At 37.6% G+C, this 27,052-nt stretch overlaps 1 long non-coding RNA gene and 1 other non-coding gene across 2 annotated transcripts in view; both read right to left on the bottom strand.

The window, feature by feature from the left end:
- Positions 1–27,052, bottom strand: part of LOC111096762 — a 302,866-nt gene that overhangs the window by 167,401 nt on the left and 108,413 nt on the right. The gene's annotated exons all lie outside the window — the stretch shown is intronic.
- On the bottom strand, positions 24,599–24,700 carry LOC119872713. The gene has a single exon (XR_005362749.1). It is a non-coding gene; the product is annotated as a U6 spliceosomal RNA (small nuclear RNA).

The raw sequence follows: 27,052 nt of genomic DNA, 5'->3' as shown, positions 1-27,052 counted from the left end.
ATCATTCTGTGGCTCAGGAATTTGTACAGGGCTCAGCTGACACTGAGCTGACAGCCAGGTTAGCTGGTGGGTAGCTAATGGCTTCACTCACATGCTTAGCATCAGAGTAGGGATAGCTGAAAAAAACGGGCTGATCTGAACCTCTCTCCCTTTCCATTTAGTCTCAAGGCATCTTTAAGTATTGTCTTCATCAGAGTAATTGGACTTCCTACTTGGTAGCTAAGAACTCTAAAAGTGTTCTCAGAAACAGTAAGTAGTTACCTAAGGACTAGGCCTAGAAATTGGCACAGCATCACTTCTGCTATATTCTTTTCGTGAAGCAGTCATGGAAACTACCCAGATTCAGAGGCTGGGGATATAACCGCTGCCCATTTCTCAATGGGAGCAATATCAAAGAATTCATGGCTACCTTTGCTCTACCACAAGGAATATGCACATACCAATATAATTTCTAACAAAGGTTTTTCAAATAGGATTGATTTAGCTCATACAATTCGCCATAAGTTTACAAATAAAGGTGGTGGTCTGGGCGATGCATTTGCATGTGTTTTTATTGGAGAAGATTTAGAATATATTTTCATCACTTAAGTGTTTTCTTTTTTTCTGCTAAAAAAATGACAAATTTTTGAAGGAAAAAAACCATAATTCTTAGATGGTAACACTTGGAAGTTTCTATTTTATTTGATTTTTGGACATGTGTCAAAAATTATCCTTAATACACCTTTTGTTCTTTGTCTCTTTCTCTTCATGGCTCTCCATTGACTATAGGAAAACTTTCCCAATTTTCTTATTCTTAAGGTCCATATTCATTTTCTCTGATCATTTCATTTTTTACGCTTTCACCTCCTATTAGTTTCTGCTAAGGCTGACAAACTTCATATACTATTCTTTGCTGCAAGCTAAGAGATCTTTCTGTCTCTTCCTGAAACTTTTGATCTGCTATGTCTTGCTTTGAAACCATCAAGCTTGCTGTTTTTATATCTTAATTGGTTTTCTTAATTTACCCATATTTATTCCCTAAAAGATGGCAGGATAAATTTTTCAATTTCCTCCATTCTTACAGATTTCACAACATTTACATTTATAGTATACTAAAAAAAGACATATGTCTTTTCATTTCTAATACCTCCTAATAAGGCTGCATTAACTTTTACTCTGTCTCTTAACTTGAGCATGATAACTACATAGCAAAGAAAAAAAAATGTAGAGCAGAGAGTTACATTTTTTTTCTTGTTTAAAAAAAAAGGTTTGCCTGACCAAAGCTTTATTTTCAGATGTTATTGGTTTCTTTTTTGTCTTGAACCTTAGTTTATCAAATCTAGAAATTGTGTGGGATTCTTGACCTACCATAATCCGGAAATATATTTAGACAGGGCAAAATGCTTCGGAAGAAAATAAGACTATGACCTCCTCTGAACTCTGTCCTATTTGTAGAATAAAAGCAAAGAGCAGTGCAGAAATGCAGAAACACTGACAGGAAACCGCTGAAGTAAACCTCAGCTCAAAAAAACTTTTCTATAGATATGGAAAGCCCATTTTAATGTTTTTTTTTTTTTTTTCAAGTCTCCTATGGGTTACTTCATTGTAATCCAGTATAATATTGTCAAGGACCAAAATAAACTGCTTTATGATTATTATATCCAGGCTGTGAGATTGGGACTAGAGAAAGAAAGGGGTTGGGGGAAACTAAACTAATCTTAAAAAAAAAAAAAAAAAAAAGGGCAGCCCCGGTGGCGCAGCGGTTTAGCGCCGCCTGCAGCCTGGAGTGTGATACAGGGGACCCTGGATCGAGTCCCGAGTTGGGCTCCCTGCATGGAGCCTGCCTGTTCCTCTGCCCCTCTCTCTCTGTGTGTCTCTATGAATAAATAAATAAAATCTTTAAAAAAAAAAAGTCAAATTCCCTTTAAGGATTGCTCTCATTGGATGAAAATGGGAATTGAAAGAACGGTCACTATTTCACGAGACTATTTTATGTTATCTCTTTTCCCTGATAACACACTTGTGTACACACACACACAGACACACTTACACACATACTTGACATGTTTAAGCTAAAGAATAAGAAATGTTTTTATCATATACATCAACATTAGAAATTAATTAGAGGGATCCCTGGGTGGCGCAGCAGTTTGGTGCCTGCCTTTGGCCCAGGGTGCGATCCTGGAGACCCGGGATCGAATTCCACGTCGGGCTCCCGGTGCATGGAGCCTGCTTCTCCCTCTGCCTATGTCTCTGCCTCTCTCTCTTTCTCTCTCTGTGACTATCATAAATAAATAAAAATTAAAAAAAAAAGAAATTAATTAGAGTATGCAAAGGATACATTGCTGAATACTGGGGATATGCTATTGTCAGAGTAGAAATTAAGAGAGATTTGTTGAGCATTTGCTGAATGCCCAACCCTATGCCGGGCATGTTCATTTGTGTTACCTTCATCATAATATGGTAATATCAGAGTATTATTTATTCGCTAAATAAATAATATAGATCATAAGTGAAAAATCTATAGTCAAAAGAAGTTTATATTGATGAATACTTACTCATAAAATATAGATTTTATAAGAAGAAAATAAAGCAGTGCAAAATATCCAACTGAAGGGAATGACATTAGTTTGGACCCCACATAACCCTGCTAGAGATCAAAGGGTACATTTTATTTTTTAAGCAAGACCAGGGCCAAGAGAGATGCCTGTTCACATTATGCAACACAAGATCTCCTTCTTCTGGAACCTAAGGATATTTTCTTCTCTCCCAAATGAGCTACTAAGGCAATGATCTTCAGAAGAAGACAATGTAATCCCAGGAGAATTGTGTTTGTCGGGAGACAGGAGACTCATTGAGGTAACTGCTTTGGGTCTTGCTAGTGTCAGGATTCTAAATCTTACCTTCATTTCTACCTACAAAAGTTACTTTTGTGCATAGTCATACTTTTCCTTTATTACATAATGTACCCACATAGGCTTTTATTTTTACAGATGCCATAGGGACTGCAGTAAGAAAATGTTAATATAGTGCATTATAACACTTGAGGAGTAGAAAACTATGGTCCACAAGCCAAATCTGCTGACAGTTTCACACAATCCATTAGAATATTTTCTACATTTTCAGATGGTTGAAAAAATCAAAAGAATAATAATATTTCATGACACTTGAGAATTACATGAAATACAAATTTTAGAACTCAAAAGAGTGTGTGTGTGTGTGTGTGTGTGTGTGTGTTTTAAACAAGGCCATGATCAGTTGTTTACCTATGTCTATGACTGCATTTTTATTACTACAGCAAAGTTGAGTAGTTGTGACTAAGCTATATAGTTCACAAAGCTGTATTTGCATATATTTACTACCTGGTCTTTTACAGAAAAGTTTGCTAACATTTGTAAGGCATGTTCAAGCTATTCTTTCAGAATTGAAAATGTTCCTACACTAATTTGCATTGTCTACTGTAGACAATGGAAGGCCTTAATGAATTCTTCACTAGACTTGGGTTAAGGGTCCTCTCAGACATAGAACTAATCCTTGCATTTGTGGACAGCCTCTGTTGGCAGTGACTTTGGGATCTATATATTTGCCAATCAGATGAAAAAGGTGAAAAATTGGTTTGGAATATAATGCAGACTGCTGTAAAGTTTTCTTTTGAATCTGTACATATTGACCAAAAGAAAACAGATCGATGAGGATTGTAAATTCAGGGAGTGGAGACATTATCAATAGTTTTGCAATAAATTTCCCAGAAACATTGATGTTGGTGAAAAACAATAATATTTACTTCTAAAGATGAAACAAAACAAACACACAAAAAAACCCTCTTTTATTTGCTGGTTTCAAGGTATTGCTCCAAGAAGCTTTAAAACTCCTTGTTTGGGGTAGCATACTTTTATCCAATGGCATAAAGAGGATGCTTTCTCTTAGTTCAAAAGTGACTATATCCATTTCCCTGAGTGTGCTGCCTCCTCAAATTGCTTCTAATTCATCAATCCTTGATCTTTAGAATTCTTTTAAGTTATTTCCCATAGGACTGAGGTTCTGAACCTAACTTCCTGAAATAATTTGCCTATTGGAAAGATGTCCATGGGATGCTCAGATAGCAAATAGCCACTGAAGTCATTTTGGAATTTTCAACTGATATGTCAAACACTTTTGAAGGGACAGGCTGCCAAACAATCTTAGAAAGTAGCACTGCCAGGAATCCAGATAATATCAAGGTGACATTTGTTAAGTACAGCAAAAGTAGTACAATGAGTTCGTATATTAACCACTTATGAAGAGAATGTTGTGATGTTGTATTTCCACCTCTGAACAAATTCAAAAAAGTGTAAGCCCAATAATTATAAAATAAATCAAATCACTACCATATATTATTAAAATATAGAGATAATGAGGGATAATAAAAATTATATCATATTTCTATCTTACTCATCATAAATTAGCTAGATTATCTCTCAGTTCCATCAACTTATCCCATCATCTTTCCATTGGTTCCTGCTCTTTCTTCTGCCTGTAATTACTCACATTTTTCCTTTTCTATTATATTCAACAAGATGTACCTCATACAATTGGGAACAGCTAGAGAGAAAAACAGAACCAAGTGGTAAAACAAAGAAGCAATAGCTCAGGTCAGGTTCTAGGCACAGGTAAGACACTCAATAAAACTGATCTTGAGTAAAAATTTTATAGTAAATAGAAATAGAGGTAAGAAGACAAGTTTAGGCATAAGGAGGGATTAGAGATGACCACAGAGTCAGTTCAGAAACATTATCAAGAAAGACGAGAAGGAAACTAAAGACAAACAGATTTGAAGTTTACACATCAAGAGCGCAGATTCTCCTTATGTAAATTCCCCGTACGGGACTGGCAAATTCCAATTAATAAGTTTTGTTGAGATCTGCCACATACTTATGCTGAGGCACTTGATAAACATTCTATTTAGTTTTTTTTCCTAATAGTCTTGACAATTTTCTTTCTTCTGATATATTATAAGATGCTCTCACATTCAGGATGGCTGACAAAGACAGGTGTAAGATAACTCTTATGCAGGAAATGCTTTTTAGTTGAGTTAAAGAACATAAGCTTGAGATCCCTGGGTGGCTCAGTGGTTTAGCACCTGCCTTTGGCCCAGGACGTGATCCTGAAGACCCGGAATCAAGCCCCACATCAGGCTCCTTGCATGGAGCCTGCTTCTCCCTCTGCCTGTGCCTCTGCCTCTCTCTCTCTCTCTCTCTTGAATGAATGAATAAATAAAATATTTTTAAAAAGAACATAAGCTTGTAGTAAGACTAACTCTGCTACTTAGGTTTGGAAAACTATTTTCCATTGGAATATTAAACTTAAGAAGAAATATTTCTCATAATTAGTGTACTGAAAATTATAGCTATTATTTAGTAGACTCAATATAGTGGTCCAGAAATTAAACAATGTATCTGAAATTACACAAAAAATGGTGAAGCAAAGACATTTTTGTCTCTTCATCAAATTACCTATAACAGAAATACTATTTGAGAACCACTCTCCTTGGGGCACCTGGGTGGTTCAGTGGTTGAGCCTTTGACTCAGGTCGTGATCCTGGTGTCCCAGGATCGGGTCCAGCATCAGGATCCCCACAGGGAGCTTGCTTTTCCCTCTGCCTATGTCTCTGCCTCTCATGAATAAATAAATAAAATCTTAAAAAACGAGAGAGAGAGAGAACCACTCTTCTTGTTAGATTATAGTAAAAGTGATTCCACAGTCTATGAGACTTTCAGAGTCTGAGTCATGTTTCTATGACATATAGGCTGAAGGAGGTGCTGGAGAGGTGGCTATAGTTTCAAGGATGCTTCTGACCTTGAATTACTCTTTTTTATTCTATTTCCGGCCAGCACTGCATCTTCAAATTTTGAAACGGGGTCAAGTACACTAATTTACAAAAATATATCAGAAGCCAAAATCCATTCACATCAAGCATCCATGAGATGGTAACTTGTTTTTCAATCAAGGGAAATCATCTTGCTGGCTTTCCTCACCCTCTTTCATTTTCATTTCTCCACCTGTTTCACTGAATAAACCATCTCTTAGCTCCTGTTCCTAAAGATACATATCAAAACACACTTTTATAAGAAGGAGACTGTCAAAAAAGTAAAATGATTTACCTACTTTAAGATACTCTGAGCTTCAGGTTTTGAAATCCCACTACTAGAAAAATAAAAAAGAGAAAGAAAAAGAAAAAGAAAACAAAAATATAGAAGAAATCAATATGTATAAGAAACAAAGATATGGTCGCGATCTCAAACCATAAACAATGAATATTTATTTATATAACATGTGAACGTGTCAAGTGATCTATGCTTCCATTGATTTTGAAAAAGAGTCAGATGTCTGTAAAATCAAAATAGTTCACTCTCCTGGTTTCTACAGAGAATACTGTTCAGAATGGTAGTGCCTCTTCATTTGGGTGAGCTGGAAGAGAATGAAGTATTGTCTTAAAAGGAATTGAGATAGGTGAGATGAGCCAACCATACAGCTGAGAAGTAGCAGAGCTAGAACTTAAACCAAGTTCTGTGTAGCACTGAGTATACATTCTTTTGCCTGCTGTTTAACTCTTTAGTTGTCTACCCCTTTAATGTTTAACTCTGTCTAACTCTTTAAAATGGTGTTAAGAATGATGGTGGTGATGATGATGGTGATGATAATGATGGCAGTGGTAGTGACAAGAGGTGACAGTAAGAATTTAGTTCACAAATTTGACTGAGATTGTAAAATCTTTTTCTTTAATGTAGAATTCAATGAGGTAGATACTACTGTAGTCTTATACTTTGTGGATGAAAAAAAGTAAGGCTTATAAAGATTACATACCTTTCAGGATCATACAACCACTAACCGGCAGAGCCACTTCCTGATTTCGAGTCATCCTGACAACCAAAAGGCATCTTTCTTAACAGTATGTTAGGCCTCTACTTACAGGTAAACCTTCTTTATTCTGATGCAAGTAACAGCTCATCCTATCCATTCAAGCTACCTAAAACTTATATTGTCATCTCATATCTCAAAAGCCTTTACTAATTCCATATCTTGAAAGCCTTTACTAATTTCATAGTGTCAGGGATCCCTAGGTGGCGCAGCGGTTTGGCGCCTGCCTTTGGCCCAGGGCGCGATCCTGGAGACCTGGGATCGAATCCCACATCGGGCTCCCGGTGCATGGAGCCTGCTTCTTCCTCTGCCTGTGATCTGCCTCTCTCTCTTTTCTCTCTGTGACTATCATAAATAAATAAAAATTAAAAATAAAATAAAAAATAACAATTTCATAGTGCCAGAAAAATTAAGAATAAATTCTACAGTTTTAAGATATTCCACAATCTAAACTTGTGCTTTCTCTTCCTGCCTACTATTCCACTGTATATGCCTTCTGATATAGTCAAGTGGCCTTTTCACTGTTTCCCCAGGGCACTGTCCACATTTTTAGCCTGTCTGCTTTTCCTTACATCTCATATTTTATTTAGGATATTCTCTATCTTTTTCTTTTTTTAAAAAATGCTACATGTCTTTAATAATCTAATTTTATAATCTCTGCCTTTCAGGGATTTTCATAGACTATTCCACCCTATTATACCATCCTTAAAATCACAGCATTTAATATCTGTTACTCTTTAGATCCACTTACTTCATAGAGCCTCAGGAATTATAAACATCTTATAGTACTATTTAACTTTAAGAAATATATAAAAATTCAATTCATTTTTCAATTAGAACCTGATTGAGGGTGGAGATGCTATTTTATGTGTCTAGTCTTCCCTGTAGCATCTAGTACTATGGCTTTTTGCCAGTGAATACAGTATAATCATTTGCTGATTTAATTTTATGTATAGAATACATAAGTTAAAAATGTGTAGGAAAAATCTATAGTTCCAAATTTACATTTGTTAGAAAGTAAATATAACAATGCATTTGCTTGCTTTCAGCAGCAAATTAATTCTGAAAAAGAAAAATATGTTATCAGGATTGTGATTGTATTATATCCTTATAATATTTGTAGCAGACAGCTTCTGGCATGGCTTCAAATGATCTGATTTTAGATATTCATGTCCTATGCAAATCCTCCACCCCTTAAGCATGGGCTAGATAGGATGTTCTGTTTCTAATGAATAGGATATGGTAAAAGTGATATGATGTCACTTCAGTGATTCATTTATATAAGACTGTGACTTTCATCCTGCTGGTAGACATGCTCTCTCTCTCTCTTTTATAAAGATTTAATTGAGAGAGAGAGGGCATGTACAAGTGGAGGAGGAGAGAGGCTGGAGAGAGAGAAGCAGAACCCCCACTGAGCTCCCAGGACCTGGAGATCATGACCTGAGCCGAAGGCAGATGCCTAACCAACTGAGCCACTCAGGTACCCCTAAACTTGCTCTCTGGCTGGCTTTGATGAAACAAGTTGTCATGTTGTAAAGGCCCACAGAGCAAGAAACTGAGGTCAGGCTTTAGCCAATTGCTAGGAATGAAATGAGGCCCTCAGTCCAACGAATTGAAACTTCCTAAAAGTCAGGTCAGTGAGCTTGGAATTGGTCCTTCTGCAGGTGATCCGCAGATAAGAACCTAGACCTTGACTACAATACTGCTAGAGACCATGAAGCAAAGGATTCAGCTAATGTCTTCCTGCACTCTTGGCCCACAGTAACAGAAATGATACGTGTATATTGTTTTAAGTCATTAAGTTTTGAGATACCTTATTCATTAAATAATTTTATTTCTTTCACATACAGTTGCATGGCTTAACTTCCATAAAATCTATAACTGAAACTTTTAAATTTTGATTTGTTGCAGTCCATATTCTCTGCCTGAGCAAGAGTATTACCAGTCATATATCTTGATTCTATGAGTAAGAGAGTTTATACTTGTTATATCTCATTTCAAAGTTAGAACAAAGCTGTGAGGTAGATGGATAAGGGGACACATGTCTATATTATTGTTATTTTTAGAAGACATCAACACTAATAAAGGTTTAAGGTGAATAGAACAAAACGAAACATATGTCGACTAGAGTGAAGGTGAAGGTGAAATTATATTTTAAGGTACTCACATCCTATAAGCAATTGCCTCTTTCACGAATGTTTATGGTTTCTCCTACTCATTAATGGAAAAATATATAGAAATAAAATGGACTATAATTGTGTGTGTGCACTGGATAGCTAAAACATCATCATCATTTTATTTGAGAATATTGCATTTCCCCCAACTGTAAGCATCCAGCCTTCCACTTTCCAGGGAACTGAAAGAATCAAACCATTTGCAGCATGCTAGGCTGGGTGAATTTGAGATTTCCACAAATGATTTGATCTCCTGAGACTAACCCAGCGTTGTTGCAGATAAAGGCTGAAATATCTGTCCCCTCCCTGGGTGACTATATAAAATCACAGAGGAGTGCCAAGGAAGACTTCGTAGTTTTCCCCAGCATTTGCTTTCACACCTTTTTGTGCCACTAAGCCAATATGTAACACAGAGAAAAATGACAGCAATTTGTCCCAACTAGTTAGAAACTCAACATGTGATGCCAAGTTATACTAGCTTTCTGGAGACTAAATATGCTCAGCTAATAAGGTGTGTATGTTCTTACACACTTAAATCAACAAAGAGTATAACCTCAATTTAAATATTTATGAAAAATGCCAGAAAAAATATTAAAACTGAAATAAATATTAAATGCAGCATATATATGTATATGTATGTATATAAAAATATATAAACAAATTATATATATAATATACATATAAGTATAGACATATATCTATATGTATATCTGCATATATCTATCTACATATAGGTATACATATTTTATTATTTATTTTTTTGATATACATGTTTTAATATGTAATATTTACACACAGTTTTATCTCCAATATGTTTTTTTTTAAGATTTTATTTATTCATTCATGAGAGACACACACAGAGAGAGAGGCAGAGACACAGGCAGAGGGAGAAGCAGGCTCCACACAGGGAGCCAGATGTGGGACTTGATCCCAGGACTCCAGGATCACGCCCTGGGCTGAAGGCAGGTGCCAAACCGCTGAGCCACCCAGGGATCCCCTCCAATATGTTTTTTAATCAATTGTTTATTTATTAATCCACACATCATTCCTGGGGCTAAATATGATAAAGAAATAAGAAAGCTCTCTGGGGGATGCCTGGGTGGTGCAGCGGTTTAGCGCCTGCCTTTGGCCCAGGGCGCGATCCTGGAGAGCCGGGATTGAATCCCACATCCGGCTCCCAGGTGCATGGAGCCTGCTTCTCCCTCTGCCTATGTCTCTGCCTCTCTCTCTCTCTCTCTGTGACTATCATAAATAAATAAAAATTTTAAAAAAAGAAAAAAAAAGAAAGCTCTCTAGAACCCTCAAGGACTCCTTAAGTACTAGATAATAAGGAGTAGGTACTAGTGTGGAGCTGGCCATGTGAGATATGGACAAACATAATGTGCTTCTGCAGTCTTACATTTTTAAAGGGCTCAAACCCACCATTATCATCCCCTTTCAGCATTATTCCTTACTCTTTGTCCTGGGAAAACTGTTTCTAAAATAATAACCACCTCCCCATTTCCCTCCTCCCAAAATTATATCTTTAATTCAGATTTTGTGCTTTTTTTCTTTGTCTTTTCTTACGTTCTTTAAAGGCAAGACCTATAACATATGTGTTTTATATACTGGATCATGCCCTAAATTATTTATTCAGCAATTATTTTATACCTAATCTCTAGCACTCAGAGAGCCTTTCAGATGGACACCGGAATCAAACTTGGAAGGGTGGTTTTGCCAGTACTTAAAACAGGAGCCTTAGGGAGGGGCAAGATGGCGGAAGAGTAGGGTCCCCAAGTCACCTGTCCCCACCAAATTACCTAGATAACCTTCAAATCATCCTGAAAATCTATAAATTCGGGCTGAGATTTAAAGCGAGAACAGCTGGAATGCTACAGTGAGAAGAGTTCGCGCTTCTATCAAGGTAGGAAGACGGGGAAAAAGAAATAAAGAAACAAAACGCCTCCGAGGGGGAGGGGCCCCGCGAGGAGCCGGGCTGAGGCCGGGGCGAGTGTCCCCAAGACAGGAGAGCCCCGTCCCGGAGAAGCAGGAGCTGCACCAACCTTCCCAGGCGGAAAGGTGCTTGCAAGGAGTTGGAACAGGACCCCAGGAGGGCGGGGATGCCCTCGGGCTCCCTGGGAGACTAACAGACACCTGCACACCCAGGAGAGTGTGCCGAGCTCCCTAAGGGCTGCAGCGCGCAGGGCTAGACCCAGAGCAGCTCGGAGGGGTTCAGGCGGCGGCTCCGCGGAGGGGGCTGCGCAGCCCGGGAGCAGCTCGGAGGGGCTCGGGCGGAGAAAGAGGCTCCGTGCGGAGGGGGCTGCGTGGCCCGGGAGCGCGAATCCAACAGCGCAGGCCCGGGAGCACTGGGCGCCAGGACACAGCCCAGGATACGGCCGCTCCCCAGGACAGGAAGGACGCTCCTGCCCCGAGCTGAGCAGATCAACGGCCCCGCCCGGAGCCTACAGGCCCTGCAGACGGAGAGCTCTGGAGTTACTGCGGGAGTTGACTCCAGGGCTCCAGAGCTGCCCTGCCACTGCGGTTGTTCCTCCTGGGGCCTCACGGGGTAAACAACCCCCACTGAGCCCTGCACCAGGCAGGGGGCAGAGCAGCTCCCCCAAGTGCTAACACCTGAAAATCAGCACAACAGGCCCCTCCCCCAGAAGACCAGCTACACTGACAAGTTCCAAGGGAAGTCAAGGGACTTGAAGTATACAGAATCAGAAGATACATCCCAGTGGGGTTTTTTTTTTCTTCTTTTTGATTTCTGTTTGCTTCCCCCACCCTTTTTTTCCTTTCTTTATATTTTTCTTCTTTTCTTTCTTTTTTTCTTCCTTTTTTCTTTTTCTCTTTTCTTTCCTTCTTTCTCTCCTCTCTTTTCCTCCTTTTCCCAATACAACTTGTTTTTGACCACTCTGCATTGAGCAAAATGACTAGAAGGAAAACCTCACCTCAAAAGAAAGAATGAGAAACAGCCCTCTCTCCCACAGAGTTACAAAATATGGATTACAATTCAATGTCAGAAAGCCAGTTCAGAAGCACTATTATACAGCTACTGGTGGCTCTAGAAAAAAGCATAAAGGACTCAAGAGACTTCATGACTGCAGAATTTAGATCCAATCAAGCAGAAATTAAAAATCAATTGAATGAGATGCAATCCAAAGTAGAAGTCCTAACGACGAGGGTTAACGTGGTGGAAGAACAAGTGAGTGACATAGAAGACAAGTTGATGGCAAAGAGGGAAGCTGAGGGAAAAGAGACAAACAATGAAAAGACCATGAGGACAGATTAGGGGAAATAAACGACAGACTGAGGAAGAAAAACCTACGTTTAATTGGTGTTCCCGAGGGCGCCAAAAGGGCCAGAGGGCCAGAATATGTATTTGAACAAATCCTAGCTGAAAACTTTCCTAATCTGGGAAGGGAAACAGGCATTCAGATCCAGGAAATAGAGAGATTCCCCCCCTAAAATCAATAAAAACCGTTCAACACCTCGACATCTAATAGTTAACCTTGCAAATTCCAAAGATAAAAAGAGAAGATCCTTAAAGCAGCAAGAGACAAGAAATCCCTGACCTTTATGGGGAGGAATATTAGGGTAACAGCAGACCTCTCCACAGAGACCTGGCAGGCCAGAAAGGGCTGGCAGGATATATTCAGGGTCCTAAATGAGAAAAACATGCAACCAAGAATACTTTATCCAGCAAGGCTCTCATTCAAAATGGAAGGAGAGATAAAGAGCTTCCAAGACAGGCAGGAACTGAAAGAATATGTGACCTCCAAAACAGCTCTGCAAGAAAATTTAAGGGGGACTCTTAAAATTCCCCTTTAAGAAGAAGTTCAGTGGAACAATCCGCAAAAACAAGGACTGAATAGATATCATGATGACACTAAACTCGTATCTTTCAATAGTAACTCTGAACGTGAATGGACTTAATGACCCCATCAAAAGACGCAGGGTTTCAGACTGGATAAAAATCAGGACCCATCTATTTGCTGTCTACAAGAGACTCATTTTAGAAAGGACACCTACAGCCTGAAAATAAAAGGTTGGAGAACCATTTACCATTCAAATGGTCCTCAAAAGAAAGCAGGGGTAGCCATCCTTATATCAGATAAACTAAAATTTACCCCGAAGACTGTAGTGAGAGATGAAGAGGGACACTATATCATACTTAAAGGATCTATCGAACAAGAGGACTTAACAATCCTCAATATATATGCCCCAAATGTGGGAGCTCCCAAATATTTATGTCAATTAATAACCAAAGTGAAGAAATACTTAGATAATAATACGCTTACACTTGGTGACTTCAATCTAGCTCTTTCTATACTAGATAGGTCTCTAAACACAACATCTCCAAAGAAACGAGAGCTTTAAATGATACACTGGACCAGATGGATTTCACAGATATCTACAGAACTTTACATCCAAACTCAACTGAATACACATTCTTCTCAAGTGCACATGGAACTTTCTCCAGAATAGACCACATACTGGGTCACAAATTAGGTCTGAACTGATACCAAAAGATTGGGATCGTCACTGCATATTCTCAGCCCATAATGCCTTGAAATTAGAACTAAATCACAACAAGAAGTTTGGAAGGACCTCAAACACGTGGAGGTTAAGGACCATCCTGCTAAAAGATGAAAGGGTCAACCAGGAAATTAAGGAAGAATTAAAAAGATTCATGGAAACTAATGAGAATGAAGATACAACCGTTCAAAATCTTTGGGATGCAGCAAAAGCAGTCCTAAGGGGGAAATACATCGCAATACAAGCATCCATTCAAACTGGAAAGAACTCAACTACAAAAGCTAACCTTACACATAAAGGAGCTAGAGAAAAAACAGCAGATAGATCCTACACCCAGTAGAAGAAGAGAGTTAATAAAGATTCGAGCAGAACTCAACGAAATCGAGACCAGAAGAACTGTGGAACAGATCAACAAAACCAGGAGTTGGTTCTTTGAAAGAATTAATAAGATAGATAAACCATTAAGGCTGGAGCCTTATTAAAAAGAAGAGAGAGGAGACTCAAATTAATAAAATCATGAATGAGAAAGGAGAGATCACTACCAACACCAAGGAAATACAAACGATTTTAAAAACATATTATGAACAGCTATACGCCAATAAATTAGGCAATCTAGAAGAAATGGACGCATTCCTGGAAAGCCACAAACTACCAAAACTGGAACAGGAATAAATAGAAAACCTGAACAGGCCAATAACCAGGGAGGAAATTGAAGCAGTCATCAAAAACCTCCTAAGACACAAAAGTCCAGGGCCAGATGGCTTCCCAGGGGAATTCTATCAAACATTTAAAGAAGAAATCATACCTATTCTACTAAAGCTGTTTGGAAAGATAGAAAGAGATAGAGTACTTCCAAATTCGTTCTATGAGGCCAGCATCACCTTAATTCCAAAACCAGACAAAGACCCCACCAAAAACGAGAATTACAGACCAATATCCCTGATGAACATGGATGTAAAAGTTCTCAAAAAGATACTAGCCAATAGGGTCCAACAGTACATTAAGAAAATTATTCGCCATGACCAAGTAGGATTTATCCCCGGGACACAAGGCTGGTTCAACACTCGTAAAACAATCAATGTGATTCATCATATCAGCAAGAGAAAAACCACGAACCATATGATCCTCTCCTTAGATGCAGGGAAAGCATTTGACAAAATACAGCATCCATTCCTGATCAAAACTCTTCAGAGTGTAGGGATAGAGGGAACATTCCTCGACATCTTAAAAGCCATCTACGAAAAGCCCACAGCAAATATCATTCTCAATGGGGAAGCACTGGGAGCCTTTCCCCTAAGATCAGGAACAAGACAGGGATGTCCACTCTCACCACTGCTATTCAACATAGTACTGGAAGTCCTATCCTCAGCAATCAGACAACAAAAAGGCATTAAAGGCATTCAAATTGGCAAAGAAGAAGTCAAACTCTCCCTCTTTGCCGATGACATGATACTCTACATAGAAAACCCAAAAGACTCCACCCCAAGATTGCTAGAACTCATACAGCAATTCGGTAGCATGGCAGGATACAAAATCAATGCCCAGAAATCAGTGGCATTACTATACACTAACAATGAGACTGAAGAAAGAGAAATTAAGGAGTCAATCCCATTTACAATTGCACCCAAAAGCATAAGATACCTAGGAATAAGCCTCACCAAAGAGGTAAAGGATCTATACCCTAAAAACTATAGAACACTTCTGAAAGAAATTGAGGAAGACACAAAGAGATGGAAAAATATGCCATGCTCATGGATTGGCAGAATTAATTTTGTGAAAATTTCAATGTTACCCCGGGCAATTTACACGTTTAATGCAATCCCTATCAAAATACCACGGGCTTTCTTCAGAGAGTTAGAACAAATTATTTTAAGATTTGTGTGGAATCAGAAAAGACCCCAAATAGCCAGGGGAATTTTAAAAAAGAAAACCATATCTGGGGGCATCACAATGCCAGATTTCAGGTTGTACTACAAAGCTGTGGCCATCAAGACAGTGTGGTACTGGCACAAAAAGAGACACACAGATCAATGGAACAGAATAGAGAACCCAGAAGTGGACCCGGAACTTTATGGTCGACTAATATTCGATAAAGGAGGAAAGACTCTCCATTGGAAGAAAGACAGGCTCTTCAATAGATGGTGCTGGGAAAATTGGACATCCACATGCAGAAGAATGAAACTAGACCACTCTCTTGCCCCATACACAAAGATAAACTCAAAATGGATGAAAGATCTAAATGTGAGACAAGAGTCCATCAAAATCCTAGAGGAGAACACAGGCAACACCCTTTTTGAACTCAGCCACAGTAACTTCTTGGAAGATACATCCACAAAGGCAAAAGAAACAAAAGCAAAAATGAACTATTGGGACTTCAAGATAAGAAGCTTTTGCACAGCAAAGGATACAGTCAACAAAACTCAAAGACAACCTACAGAATGGGAGAAGATATTTGCAAATGACGTATCAGATAAAGGGCTTGTTTCCAAGATCTATAAAGAACTTATTAAACTCAACACCAAAGAAACAAACAATCCAATCATGAAATGGGCAAAAGACATGATGAGAAATCTCACAGAGGAAGACATAGACATGGCCAACATGCACATGAGAAAATGCTCTGCGTCACTTGCCATCAGGGAAATACAAATCAAAACCACAATGAGATACCACCTCACACCAGTGAGAATGGGGAACATTAACAAGGCAGGAAACCACAAATGTTGGAGAGGATGCGGAGAAAAGGGAACCCTCTTGCACTGTTGGCGGGAATGTGCACTGGTGCAGCCACTCTGGAAAACTGTGTGGAGGTTCCTCAAAGAGTTAAAAATAGACCTGCCCTACGACCCAGCAATTGCACTGTTGGGGATTTACCACAAAGATACAGATGCAGTGAAACGGCAGGACACCTGCACCCCAATGTTTCTAGCAGCAATGTCCACAATAGCCAAACTGTGGAAGGAGCCTCGGTGTCCATTGAAAGATGAATGGATAAAGAAGATGTGGTTTATGTATACAATGGAATATTACTCAGCCATTAGAAACGACAAATACCCACCATTTGCTTCAACGTGGATGGAACTGGAAGGTATTATGCTGAGTGAAGTAAGTCAATCGGAGAAGGACAGACATTGTATGTTCTCATTCATTTGGGGAATATAAATAATAGTGAAAGGGAATATAAGAGAAGGGACAAGAAATGTGTGGGAAATATCAGAAAGGGAGACAGAACATAAAGACTCCTAACTCTGGGAAACAAACTAGGGGTGATGGAAGGGGAGGAGGGCGGGGGGGTGGGGGTTAATGGGTGACGGGCACTGAGGGGGTCACTTGACGGGATGAGCACTGGGTGTTATTCTGTATGTTGGTAAATTGAACACCAATAAGAAATAAATTTATTATTAAAAAAAAGATATATACTAGAATTGAACAGTAAGTAACTGAATGGAGGATGGTGTGAGTTAGATTTCTCACTGTCAGAATGGAAGCTTACAGATAAAGATAAACAAGGAGAGAAAGCTGGAACAACCCATATGGTAATGGATTAGAGTAGGACACATCAGTATTATTTATGTTCATCTTAATATAAATAAAGGTGTATTATATTAAAAATAAATAAATAAATAAATAAATAAATAAATAAATAAATAAATAAAACAGGAGCCATGATGCTGAGAATTTTCCACTTTACACCCTACTCAGAAAATTGTTAAAAGAATTAAATTCTGGGTTGGACCTCAGTTTCTTACTTACTGCCTGAATTATGATAATCCCTGCTGCTAGCTATACCTTTATTTTATGGAAGAAATTGTTCTTTCAAATGATCAATTTTTGTACATCATCACATTATTTATTGCTCTGTGAAAATCGACTCTTTGGAATAATTTCCTTTGGAAATCCTATCCGATGAACAATTATTTCCTATTTATTTTGGGTTTAATGATCAATGTATTAGAGGACTCTATCTACTATACAAACAAATCCTCACATATAATAGTTTAACAAAATAAAAGAGTAATCTCTTACTTAGGTAGGGGACTGATGTAGGTGTTCCTTGTCTGCAGGTAACTCTCCTCTGGGTTGTGATCCAGAGATCCAGGATTCTTGCAGCTATTGGTTCATCCTCACCCTATTGATTTGTGAGTCCTGTCTGAATACCAATCAGTGGTTGGTATGAGAGATAGGGAAGAAGGCATACCTCCATTTCACTCCTAACCACATGGTTACTCATTTCCCAGCAGGGGGCTGGGAAATATCTCCAGCTAAATATTTGTCTCCAGCCACAACTCATTAGGGAAATAAAATTGTGGAATGGGAAATACAAATATTTAAAAGTCACTAGCTCTCTGTTACTCTCTATCAGCTCATAATTTCTTCTGCCCTACAAAGAATAGAAATCAATTATATGCATTCTTATATTGGATTATATTTAATTTTTTTGGTGGTTGGTTGTTTCTGTAGGAAATTAAAAGCATCTATAGGGCAGGAACCAGGATTTATTCAAGGTACCTCATAAAGTCTTGGTGAAGGAACTTTCCATTCCTGATAGAGAAGCTCCACCCTTCTAATCCTTTGTACTCACATGGTGTGCCTAGGCTTCAATGGCCAAGTGGCAGCCTTGAATATATTATGGCTATTCCATTCACTCTAACGAGAGAGTTGCATTCTCCTCAGAAACCATTAGTTTACTCATAGTAGTCTTCAGGTATTCTGGCTAATGATTCCATGGCTCCCAGAATTCTAAGACCCAAGTTGCCATGAGCATCTACTCAAGTTGTCAAAAGTATAGGAATGGCACACAAAGTCTTTATGTTTATAGTAGTTGTGGTTTGGTTTGGTTTTGTCTTCTAATGAAACACATGCATAAACAAGGCAAAGGGAGATTTCTGCATTAGGATCATAAGGTTACTAACAAACATACTTTGCATTTGTAGAGTGCCTTTTACTTTTCAAAGCACTTTCATGGTGTTTATTATATTTATATTTTGAAACTATCTGGTGATATAAGAAGACATGTATTATTATCTCCAATATAGCATGAAGACATTTTAGCCTAATGTGGACAAATCAGTTTTTCATATTAATATAAATTTGTGCTGACACTAGTACTAGAATGGATGTTTTTTTAGGCTCACAAACCATTCGTTTTTTGCAAAATGCAATAGATTATAAACTCTTTGACAGTAGGGATGTGTGTGTTTCAATTTTCATTACCTATTTGTACTTTGGAAAAAAATGACTAAAGAATCTGTGTGTATGAAGACAGTGGTGTTAGTGACTACTGTTTAGCATATCTATCATCCATTTGATTTTTCACCTTTTCCCCTCATGGGCATCCAGTGAACATATCTTCTCTTGTAGTACTTTAACAGGTCCAAGGAGGACATGAATTACAATACTATAAATATATCCAGTGTTATCTATAACCCAGAATTTTCTTGATGCACAGGTTTTTCTTCTTGACCTGAATGTTAAGATCAGAGATGTGTCCTAAATATTTTAGTACCCTTTAGAACCTTATTATAAAAGTATAATCGAAATTGGGAAGTTTTCTCTCTTCTCAAATTGTAATGATTTTTTGCTTAATGAGTGCCATGTGTTTACTCTTCCTTTGTGAAGTAAGACTTATCTTTAATGTTCTAAATTTAAATTGAGTTTCAAGAGAGCTTCAGCTTGTTAATTAGTCTTCCAGGATTCAGTGGTCAAGGCTGTATTCCCTCAAGCCAGTCCCTTCACCATTTTAGAAGCAGTAGTTGTATTCTCCTCTCAGCCTTCATTTTCCAGACTGAGAGTCCCTAACTCTTTAGACTGTTCCTCTGAGGATAAGCTACACACATAAATCAGGTTTCCAAGGAAGCTAAAAGAGGTAATTATTATTTGCATTTTGGGCATTTAAAAACTCAAAGCTCAGAGGTGAGGATACTTAATTCTAGCTACTTCACCAGATTATAAATTTCTCCTGGGAGCTCAGCTCCTTCTGTTTATTTTATCTACATCTTTACTCCTTAAGATTCCAGTGATACAACCATACAAATAACCCTGACTTGAGGGCTCTTAATAAAAAATACATTAGGACCCATCAATTTACTAATCCCAATTCTAGTTTCTAGGTCCCTCTCAGTCAAGGAAAGTAGACTTGTACTATTGTCTAGGGTATTACTTTACCAAAAGGAGACTTTTTGGCACACTGAGGTGATAAATTTCCTTTACCTTCTACATTACAAAAAGTATTTTCATCTGAATTACATGGATTCATACCCACCTCTCTTAGGTGAATAGGTACCATCCAGGTATACTGAGAATAATCATCTTTCCCAACCTGAACGGTTTCCTATGGTTTAGTTGCTACCAAAGGACAAAGCAGAAGTGCTTTTCAAGGTCTTTTTTAGAGTTTAAACCAAATTTAAACCTTTTTTTTTTTGTTTCTTTGGCCTCAAAGTTACATTTTAATTACAGTGCAATAATTTGAGGAAGACTGGTAATAGGGAAAACTTTTAGACCTTTTGTTCTTTAGTGCAGTCAAGGGAAACCTCATTAGAGAGGATTTTCTTAGTTAGCAGGGCTTCGAGGTTAATGAGCTGTGAGTGATAATATATAGTAGTAATCCCTCCTGGCAGTAACAGGTTGTATTTTATACATTCCTTAATCTCAATAGGAAAGGAGGTGATGGGAGAGGGTGAGAAGGAAACCAATTTAAGGGGCCTGGGGACGTTCTAAAAATCCCACTCCTGGTATGAATCATAATTGAAAACTTCACATGTTTAAACCTGAGAAGCTAAAAGATGAATGGGTAACAACAGTTCTCCATAAACTGATTTTAGTGACAAAATGGTATCCTGTTGAGATTCCAAAGATGGATTGAATGAGGTTCCCCAAATCTGGCATCACCGAACTAATTTCCTTTTGATGTCACAAGACAGAACCAGCAAAGTTTAGTCATAAATCTTGGATCAGTTTGATAGAGATGATGTACAGTGAAAGTACATGGGGGTGGTGTTTATAAGGGGATATCCTGAGCTGAATGTAATTTTCAGGGTACAATTTATATGACTTAATTCCACAGAGGGTTAGCTTTGAAATAGACTGAGATGCTTCAGTAGATGGCCTTATTTTACGAGCCAGATACTGGTCCTTTAGAACTTTTTATGCTCATCCCATTTGGTACTTTCTTTGTTGTTGGGAACCCTCTAGACATCAACTCAGTTCATACCTTAAGTTTAAAGAGACAGAACTGCCTTTCCAAGCAGAACTCAACTGGATAAGCCACAATGTCATCATATTTGTGTGACATTAGATGCCTTCACGTAAAGACAGAAAGGGAAAGAAGAAAGAAGGAGGTTCCCTTTCTCCTCCTTTGCTAGGTTTGCTTTCATAGGTTTGTATGTTAGAATTGCCATCAATTATTTACATTTTAACAAAATAAAGTTCAGAATCCTTCTCCTGACATCAAAGGCGATGCATGATTTGATATTGTCTAATTGTTACATTTTATTTCCAATTTCTTTCCTCAACAAATTCTATTAGAAACAAGCTGGAAAACCGATTTTCTCCCAAACATGCAAAGCCCTTTTCTACCTTCACTCATTGGGTTACTGCTGCTTGGAATGTCTTCCTTCACTTCTAGTTATCTGGCTCCTATTCTTTAAGATCTACTTTTTAAAGTAATCAATCAATCAAACAAACAAATACACTTACATTTTCCATGAAATTGACCTTGTCACTCGATTTAGAAAAAAAAGAAAAAAAATTCTCCCTTCATTATCTCTCCTTCATTAAAAGAACTATTCTTGTGGATATGTATGAAAATATTTTGAAAGAAAAATTGAAAGTGCTTTATACGTCAAAGGCATATCTCAACTTACTAGTATTATAGCTCCTTTTTCATAAAATAAATGATATTTTAACACTGAAAATTAAAAAAAATCATCTCAGAACAAAAGACAATTTTATGAATCCAACAGATTTTACATTGTGAAAAAAACTTATTTTCCTCCCTTTCTTATTTTATCTATCTATTTATTAGGATTTATTTATTTATTTATTTATTTATTTATTTATTTATTTGATTTTACCATAATTGTATGAAGATGTAATTACCCTCCAGTCTGCTGCACCATCTTGGATGAATTTCTTAGGGAAGAAAATTTATCAAGCTGAGAAATTACTGAGAACATTCATCAGTGTTTCTCCCTCTTGGTATGTTTTGGAGAAACCCTGCCAAATGCCTATTCAAATATTTGAAGCCCTTTGTTGAGGTTCCCCATTGACAGAAAATTTCCTGCTAAGAATGTGATTAGACAAAAGCCATATTCTTTTTCTAGCTCATGGCTAGGCACCAAAGATACCAAGAACTTTCTAGATTGAAATACATGTCTACTTTGTTCTACTCAGGGAGACTAGTGAGTGTCAGGGTCTCTTAAGCCTCTCTACCCTGCACTCCAGCTACTCTTACTCAAATCTGAATGCAGAGCTGAGCCTAAATATGCTAGGCTTCTTTATCTTTTTAAGACCTAAATTTCAAAATTAATTGCTGGTCGTCTACCATCTTACTTGAAGTAGCTTCTTTCTTTAAAACACAGAAACCCTTCTTTATAACTTTCAAGAGTTTATATTAATCCTGAGTTCTTATCTCTGTTTTTCCATGTTGATTTGGGACTTTTGGTGATGTCTAAGACACTCAGGACACACCTGTAGGTGACTATATCAGCAGGAGTTGGATCGATTATTTAGTCATTTAATTTTATAACCTTTCTGTTTTGTTCTCAGTATTTCCTTGGTCAGGATTTGAGACAATAAGCATTGATTGTTCCTTTGAAAGGAAAATTATAGAATAGAAAGTATATATAAACCATTTTTCTATAGTATTTAGTGGGATACAGTTTTTGAGATGAAAATCTGGGTGGTTAGGGCAACTTCTGCTTTTTTCCTCACAATCATAATTTTGAGCTTTTTGGTGTTCAAGAATAAAACTTCAGGTTCAGTATGCTTAAATTAAATAACATATTTTACACAAATCTTATATTCTTGATTTAGAAGTTTAAGTCCTTAAGAGAGGACTTAAATTTTGGCAATGGGATAGAATTTTGTTATCATTGCAGGGATGTCCTTAAAGAATTGTTATTTCTTCAGCCACTCTTGGATAAAGTAGTTACCTAGCATTTTGTAAGAAAAATTTTAAAAATAAGTTCCAGAACATTTCCTAGCAGTTAATGTTAATAAGATATTGCTCCTTCAGTAGATCAACAGTAGAATATTTTTACTGGGAACTCTATATTGCTGAGCACAGTGAGAGTAAACTATGCTGGAGGCCACACTTCACCAGAGCTCATGAGGGTGGGAAGTACAAAACAGAAAAGATAGAGAGATGTATAAAGTTTCCACATGACCTTAAAAAATGTGTATGTTCTACCTATAATCCTATTCTTTAGATTCCTGTATCTGCTGCCATATCTCTCATTACAAATAAAATCTTATAGATATTCCATACTCAATATATTTTTTCTTTTATTTATTCATTGAGTTTGAACACTGATTTTAATGTTCACCTTAACCTGAAGTATAAGAATAAATATGGTTGGAAAAGGGAAAGATGCAAAAGGTGAGCCCATGGTGCTATTGGTTCTGGGCCAAATGCTTCAGCTTCATCTTTAAGCTTTTTTCCCCTCCAGTGGCAATAAAGCTGTTATCAGAATGGTTTTCTTGGTCATAGAGGAAATGATCCTATAATATTGCCTGAAACTAATCCATTCTCAATTTTTTTTTATATTTACTTTACTTAAATTACCAGACTTAACAATTAATCTGTTCTCAAATTCCATTTGGAATTATGTCTTCAAGTTTTCTGGATTAATTCTAATTTTATTTTATGTATTTGTTTTTGAAAATACTGCAACACTATATATAATGAACTTGAATTACTTGAGTCCTCTTTGATTCAATCCTCTTACGTACTAAGTGTCTATCTATTCTGTTCTAAACCACTTGACAGGTACTATGGGGAAGTAAAAGAAATGTTAAATGTAATGATTATTCCTTAAAAACAAATATGGTCTTGAGTCTAGGTTTTAGAGAGGATATCTCCTTCTCACACTCTACTCATACTAACCTATAATCAATTCCTTTTATACTGCTCTCCAGAATATTTGTTACTTCTCTACAACTCTACCACTGCCATGCTCCTTCAAACCACTAACATACTTTGCCAAGACAAAAGAAATAACTTCCTTAATGTCCTACTTTCTCCTATACCTGCCTTCCCTGCCCCATAGTATATTTGTCCCCAAACAGCCAGTTATCTTTAGAAATTTCAAGTTAGATCATGGTGCCCCATTGTCTTACACTTTCCAGTCATTTAAATTAAAATCCAAACTCCATTCTCTGGCTCCATGCTTATTCCTCTGAGTACATATCTTACAACACTACCACTTAGCAGGAACAGTGTCACTTGGGAGCAAGTCAGAATCTCTGGGATGGGGCCCAGAAACTGGTGCATTAATAAGTCCTCCACATGATCCTGATGCATGCTAGAATCTGGGATCATTGTCTCACAGCCCTTTTTCCTTTGCTGGGTATGCTCCAATGCTACAGGATTTCTTTCTGCTCTTTGAATCACTGAATTCAAGTCTGTTGTCAGGACCTTTAACTCTCTATCTATCTGTTTGGAATGCACCTACCCCTGGCTTTCTCCTTGTCAGTTACATCCCTACTAAATACTATGCATTCAGAAATGTTCCCCTGACAGCATCATTTAATGTTGTCCTCCTCACCCCTTTCTTCTACATTAGGTTCTTGTTTTCTTTTTTAAAAAAGGTTTTTATTTAAATTCCAATTAACATACAGCATAATATTAGTTTCAGGTATACAATATAGTAATTAACACTTCCATACAGCAAGCATCTGGTGGTCATCATGACAAATGAACTCCTTAATCCCCATGATCTATTTAACTTATCTCCCCACCTACCTCCCTTCTCAGTTTGTTCTATATAGTTAGGAGTATGATTCATGTTTTGCCTCTCTTTTTTTTCCACCAAAATATGTGACATTTCATGAATTTGTGTGTCATCCTTGCACAGGGGCCAGTCTTTTCTGTATCATTTCAATTTTAGAATATGGGTTGCCAAAATGAGCAAGGTTCTTGTTTTCTTAACAGTGCTTCAACTCATTTCTTTGTTTACATATCAGTCATGATATTAGACTGGAACTCAGGTCCTAAGACAAAACACAAGATATTCTAAAGTTGGGTAAGGCTATATACAGCACTTGTAATAGGAAGTTAGAAAAAATTAGTTTGTATCCTACCCTGTGATCTTTTCAGCTCCAGTGTATAAAGTAAGTTTAAGAGGCCCAGAAAAGGGCTGTGTGATAAAAATTTGAGTGTGGAGATGCTGATATGTTCTGGGTTTCACTCCTTTTATTAGGTAAGGACAGTCATGTTTTTCTTACCCTCTGGCAGAGGACCCCACAGAATCCTCTTTGAGAGTTGCTATGTGTCCCCTACAGTAAGTGGCACATTGGATTTATGTCTGAGAGAATCTCAAGTGTGAGAGATAGGCTGATTATCTATTCTGACAGCAAAGTGAAAGAAAGGAAAGGTGGTTGGCTGCTTTGGGCAATCTGTGCTCCTAGACTTTGAAGAGGAAAAAGATGCATGATAAGCACTTCCTTTAGGCCACATGGTGTTCCCTTAATCCCACCCTAAAGTTCTATGAGAAAAGGCAAAAGAATATAGTAGAAAGAACCAAAAGGCCCTTGTGAATGGCCACAGGCTACGGAAGATGCTTTGAACAACTAGATGTAAGAGAATTTATCAACCACATAAAGGGAAAAACAGATCTCCCAAGAGTCCACTTGCACAAGAGTCAACTTTACCAACCAACCTACCTGGCCAAGACAGAATGAACTATGTCACATTATTCATCAGACGGAGTCTCCACTCACCATTTTGCTTCTCCCTTCCTAGCTCTGATCCTGGAAGGATCAGCATAAGTCAAAGTTAACAAACTAGAAGATGAGTAAGATGCAGACAGCATCTTCGGTGTAGATGCCACTCTTCCTCCATTGTGAAGGACTTGGCCTGTAACCTGCTAGGTTAGCAAAGAGGAGTAACCCTAATATTGAATAAAACATAAGGCTTTGATTCTATATATGATCATGTCATCTTCAAAGAGGTATAATTTTAGTTCTTCCTTTCTGATTTGCATGCCTTTTTTTTCTTGCCTAGCTGTTCTAGTTAGGACATCCAGTACTATGTTGAATAAAAGTGGCAAGACTGGCATCCTTATCTTGTTCCTGAACTTAGAGGAAAGGCTTATAACTTTGTAACACTGAGTCTGATGTTAGCTGTGGGCTTGTCATAAATGATTTTTATTATGTTCAAGTACAATCCTCCTATATGTTGTTGAGAAGTTTTAGTATGAAAAGATGGTTTTTTCCAATGCTTTTCCATCTATTGAAATGATCATTTAATTTTTTTAAAGATTTTATTTATTTATGAGAAACACAGAAGGGACATAAGCAGAGGGAGAAGCAGGCTCCTCACATGGAGCCCGATGCGGGACTTGATCCCCAGACTTGGGATCAGGAACTGAGCTGAAGGCAGATGCTCAACCGCTGAGCCAGGTGTCTTTGATCATATAATTTTTATCCTTCATTCTACTAATGTGGCATATCATATATATTGATTTGTGTATACTGAATCAGCCTTGTATCCCAGGGATAAATCCCACTTGACCACAGTGTATGATCCTTTTAATGTACTCTTGAACTTACTTTGCTAGTATCTATGTTCATTAAGGATATTGGCCAATAATTTTATTTTCTTGTAGTGTCCTTGTCTGACTCTTGAATATATATCAGAAAGAAACAAAATTAGTGTCTTGAAATTTATACCCCCATGACTACTGCAGCATTATTCATGATATCCAAGATGCAGGAATATTCCAAATATCTTCCCATGTTAAATTAAATGGATTAGAAAAATGTGACACACACACACACACACACACACACATACACACACACACACACCGAGGAATGTTATTCAGCCATAAGAAAGAAGGAAGTCCTGCCCTTTACAACAACATGGATGAAACTGGAGGGCATTATGGTAAATTAATTAAGCCAGATAGAGAGAAGCAAATAAAGCATGGCATTACTTATATGCAGAATATTTTTAAAATATATAATAATAAAGCCAATTTCACAGAACCAGAAGCCAGATAGAGAGAAGCAAATAAAGCATGGCATTACTTATATGCAGAATATTTTTAAAATATATAATAATAAAGCCAATTTCATAGAACCACAGAGAATAGAATGGTGGTTCCCACTGCCTGGGGCAGGGGGGATAAGGATATATGGGTCAAACAGTCTACAGTTTCAGTTATAAAATGAATGTTTTAAAGCTCTTATGTACAGCATGATGGCTATAATACTGTATCGTATATGTGAACTTTGCTGTGAGTAGACCTTAAGTATTCTCA

This window comes from Canis lupus, chromosome 7 (assembly GCF_011100685.1).
Source record: "Canis lupus familiaris isolate Mischka breed German Shepherd chromosome 7, alternate assembly UU_Cfam_GSD_1.0, whole genome shotgun sequence".
Taxonomy (NCBI): domain Eukaryota; kingdom Metazoa; phylum Chordata; class Mammalia; order Carnivora; family Canidae; genus Canis; species Canis lupus.
Note: the sequence above shows the minus strand (reverse complement) of the source record. Positions and strands in the feature narration are given on the sequence as shown.